At 36.8% G+C, this 5,028-nt stretch overlaps 1 non-coding gene across 1 annotated transcript; it reads left to right on the forward strand.

Moving 5' to 3' along the window:
- Positions 1–4,048: 4,048 nt before the first annotated feature.
- LOC112537143 lies at positions 4,049–4,155 on the forward strand. Its single transcript, XR_003081050.2, has one exon. It is a non-coding gene; the product is annotated as a small nucleolar RNA R71 (small nucleolar RNA).
- Positions 4,156–5,028: the final 873 nt, after the last annotated feature.

The raw sequence follows: 5,028 nt of genomic DNA on the forward strand, positions 1-5,028 counted from the left end.
TCCTAAAGTAGGAGGGAATGATATAGATTGACCAAGGCTTAAATATGTTGATTTGGTTGGGCTTGATAATAAGCGCAACAAAAAAGAATCAAGGAAGGATCCATTAAGTTTGCCACAAGGTCCAATTACAAGGTCAATGGCCAATAAGCTTTAAAAGTCCTTAAATAGCTATATGCAAGAGTGGGCTAACAATGGAAGTCCAATAGAATTCAGCCCAAATGAAATTCATAAAGAATGGACTTTGTTTACTATTCTTAAAGTCCAAGTTTATGAAGGCTTTGTTTAGCTCTAAGTTTCCTATTTGGTTAGATGTTACACTTTCTTAAGCTTTTAAAGAAGCTCATAGTAGATAGGATTAGTGAAGTAAGAGTTCGTGATGCGAATCCTACAAGCACAAGGAATCCTACTCCTATAGGATTCCTACTCCCACTAGGAATCCTACTTGAATTAGGAATCTTAGTCCCACGAGGAGTCCACCAGCTAGAAATCCTAATCTAACTAGGATTATACATGAGCCACTCAAATATGATGGACTAATTACTGGAGCTCACATGAAGAAGTTCAAGGATGCTTTAGTAGTGTTCGTGAAGCAAGAGTTGAAGCTTGGGTTGGAGATCCAAAGTCCAAGTAAGATTGGGTGTATTCAAAATAATTGGCCTCAAGATACTCTTATCAACTTAATTCAATATATGGAGGCATGAACAAGTCAAAATAGGCCCAAAACAAACAAGCCAAGCTAATTGGAGTCCAATACTCCAGAATTGGCCGCTTATTACATGTTACTTAAGCCCAAATGTCATGTTTATTATATAGGCTAGGGTTGGACGAATTTTAGGAGTATTTGTTCATTTAAAGAAGCTTTTAATAGTTAGGAGTCTTGTTTTAAGTTATCCTTTTAGTTTAGGAGTTCTATTCCTAGTTTTATGGTTATTTGCTTCCTTATCATTATAGAATTAGGTTTTTCTGAGGCCTATATAAGCTAGTACAAATTTCTATGTAAAGTTTGGTTGAATATTATTTATTTTAGGGTTAATTATATTCTTTTGTTCTTTATGGACTCGGTGAATTAATCAAGTGAAGGCTTGATATTTTACAAACTTAGTTTAATCTAAACTTTTGTTTATATTAAACAACCTTTAATTATTTATAATTAAGGTTCTTAAGTACAAGTTATTTAAGGGTCTTATTGGGAGTTAGAGTTTTTTGCTTGATTAGGTGAACGATCCTTGGTAAAGACATCAACATTGAATACGACTTAGGCATAAGTTAGCCACATTCGTATTAGTTCTATTTTTCATAGGACTTTGGATATGTCTTTAAAACATATCAAATTCGTATGCCATTTTCCAGATTATGATGAATCATATTTTTACTTTCTTTCAAGCCAAAATTGCTTGTATCTTCTGTTCTTGTTTGAATGCAAAACTTATTATTGAGGTGATCTATCCTTATGGCATACTTAGAATTAGGGTTTAAGGAACTTAGTTTTCCTTAAGTTCTAAGTTTTGATCATCTTACACTCTGATTAGACAATCCTAGGGTTTGATTTCAAGTTGCTCTTTGGAATTTCAAGTCAGTGATTCATAGATTCATAAGGATTAAAGTTCTTGGAGGTTCTTTAACATTTGGTATTAGAGCTTTTAGCTCTTGAATTAGGTTACTTATCCTTCTTTAATATTATTTCATCGTCTTCTTTAAGTTTCTAAGTGGTTTGATTTGTTCCTTGATAACAATCTTGATTGCCGCTTCCACACGCTTTCTCTCAATAGTTGTGTTTATGCTCTCTAAATAAAACCAAACCATCATACTAGACAAAGAGGAGTTGACTGGTTAACAACTCTCGTAGTCCTAAATTTAATGAGTCAGAATAACAAAAACTAGGGTAAATTCGTGTGGGCATACTTAATAAAACCCCAGCCCAAATTATATAATTATATGCGTCCCAAACATTAAAACGCGTGCATTCCCCCTTAGATTAATCAAAAACAATATTATTTCTCCTTTACACATTCGAATTTGTGTCCCGTCCTGCTAGATCATCACGTCACGCCCTAATGCCATTGGTTAAGTTTATTAGTTACATTCCCATGATTCCTTACGCCAATCCTTGTGTCATCAAGAGCCGTTATGCCTAGAGGAACATGGAATGATGGAGATCCCAATAGTGCAAATCCTAAGTTGGAGTATTAGGCTTCTCTGAACGATCGTGTATGAATCTTTTGGAAGAAAGAGGGAACAATAAGAATCGAGGAATGCCCAACTATTCCAATTCATGATTTGCACCATTAGGATCTACATCCTTCCTTTATTCGTCTAGGCACGAGGACTCCTGATGATGCAAGGTTTGGTATAAAGAATCCTCAAAAGGCAATTGACAAGCTTAGTCGATGGCATTGGGCCTTAGCTTGATGATCAAGCAAAAGGAGATGTAAATCCACACGTGTAAGTGAGAAATCATATTATTTTTGATTAATCCAAGCGTAATACAAGTTGAATTCGAGCTCTTTCATGTCTCAAATGTAGATAATTAAGTAATTTGGGTTAAACTGTTTTTAGGTAGGCCCACGGGAATTTACCCTTATTTTTGCAACTTAATACCTAAGGATAATGACCATATTATTTCAGTTTTCTACCTTGCAGGAAATCAAGTTATGGATTCTTTGAAGAACTTTTTGGACTTAATCAACACTCGCACTAGCAAGCATAGACTTATTCTCACGACCATCCTTTCTCTTATGTTCTTTGTCTACCCTTGTGTTTAAATCAATTCCATTTGATCCTTATGATTAGTCATATGGAAGAGAACAAAGAATTTCTTATTGCTTTCCTTATTGGATATGAAATCCTACTGATATTCTCTTTTTTTATTATATTGTGTCTCTCTTTCTAATCTTTGTCTAGTATGATGGTTTGGTTTTATTTTGGAGCATAAACACGAGTATTGAATGAAAGCACGTAGAAGTGGCAATCATAGGCACCAATCTAATGCTTCGACGAATGCTAAGAAAGAAATTAGTTGATCATGTATTGATATCATTCTCCAAGGCATCTGCAAAAGGTAAGTTTATTTGTAGTTGTTTAAATAAATCAAGAATTTTACCAAACTGCTGCTCGAAATTTTGGGCTGGTATTCCCTCAGTGGAATCTTCTTTGCCTCTTTCTTCTCTAGTTTCGCGTTGTTGTCTTCAACCTTTCTGCTTGAATCTACCTGCGCATTAATATCATTATTAGAAACAAGAGAAGAACTAGGAATATACTTACCTGGCTGCAAAGTGATTGCGTTTACATGCTCTCTCGAGTTGGATTCTGTATTGCTAGGCAAAGTCCCCAGCTGCATCTCAGCCATCATCTTAGAAATCTGGCCTATTTAATTCTCTAAGTTCTGAATAAAGGCTTCCTAATTTCTAAGAGCTGCGTTCTTCTGTTGGAATATGGTCTCTGAAGTGGACACAAACTTCATCAGCAGCTCCTCTAAGTTAGGCTTTTTCTCTTGAGTCTAAGGAGACTGAGGTGGGAGAACAAATTATTGCAGCTGCTTCGCTGAAATCCCAGTAGCCCCTAATTGTTATTGTTCCTCCATCCAAAGTTTGGATGGTTTCTCCATCCTAGATTATAAGTGTTGTTGTACGGGTTCTTCTACTGTCTAGGCTGACTCCCCATATAGTCCACCTGTTCATGGTTAGATGAAGAAGAGGAAGCAAACATACCTCCTGATATACGGTTGCCACTGTAATACGGGCCACCACAAAACTGACAGCCTGCTTGAGTTGATTGGACAGGCAGCTGGAGCTTATCAATCTTCTTGGACAACAACTCCACTTGAGCCGCTAAGACTGCAGTGGCATCCAAATGGTGTACACTCCAATGACGCCCTGTCCTGCTCTTAATAGTGTGCTACTGGTAATTATTTATGGCCATCTCCTCTATCAAACTTTGGGCTTGCTCTGGTGTCTTGCTACTCAAAGAACCACCTCCAACTGCATCTACCATCTGCTTAGTAGCCAAATTCAAACAATTATAAAAACTTTTTACCTATAACCAGATTGGTAGTCCATGGTGGGGGCAGCATCTAAGTAGGTCCTTGTATCTCTCCTAGGTGTCGTATATTGACTCATCGTCAAACTGCACAAAAGATGATATGTCATTTCTAAGTTTAGCAGTTTTAGAGGGACAAAAGTATTTAAACATAAATTTTTCTGCCAAAGAATCCCAAGTAGTGACAGTGTTTGAAGATAGCCACTATAGCCACTACTTTGCTCTATCCCTCAAAGAAAATGAAAACAAGCAGAGACAAATTGCATTGTCTGTTATCCCATTAATTTTGAAGGTATCACAAATCTCCAAGAAACTTGCTATATGGGCATTAGGATCCTCATTTGGCAAGTCTCCGAACTGAACTATTTGTGGAACTATCTGAATCACATTAGGCTTTATTTCAAAATTATTGGCGGCGGCAGCTGGTCTCGTAATGCATGTTCGCATCCCCCCTAGTGATGGCCTTGCAAAATTATACATCGTCCGGTTGTTCTAATTATTATTGTTGGCGTCTGCCATCTCTACTGTAGTGTCTTTTGGTTCACACTCGTCTACGGCTTTTCGAACCTAAATCTCTTCCTCCACTACATTCAACTACTTCTTCAACTGTCTGAGGGATCGCTCTATTTCTGGTAGAGGGTGTACTCGATCAGGATTGGACCTTCTGGTTATACACTACCTGAAACAACGAATAACTAATAACACAAATGAATAAAAGAATAAAATCAAACAAAAGCAACGAATAAATGGCTAAATTAACAAGAACACACAGTTCATAATATTTCTCAAAACAATTCCTCAGCAACGGCTCCAAAAATTTGATGCTGGCAAAATACGAGTAACAATCTACAGGCAAGTGCACCTATCGAATGTAATCTAGCTAAAGCAACTATTGATGTCGTATCCCACGGGAACTGAGAAGCTACTGCTACTACGCTATTCCTATTATCTAATCGATCAAAAGATGGTGAAGATCATTAACTAAAAATGATT

The sequence above is a fragment of the Ricinus communis genome, chromosome 3 (genome assembly GCF_019578655.1).
Source record: "Ricinus communis isolate WT05 ecotype wild-type chromosome 3, ASM1957865v1, whole genome shotgun sequence".
NCBI lineage: Eukaryota > Viridiplantae > Streptophyta > Magnoliopsida > Malpighiales > Euphorbiaceae > Ricinus > Ricinus communis.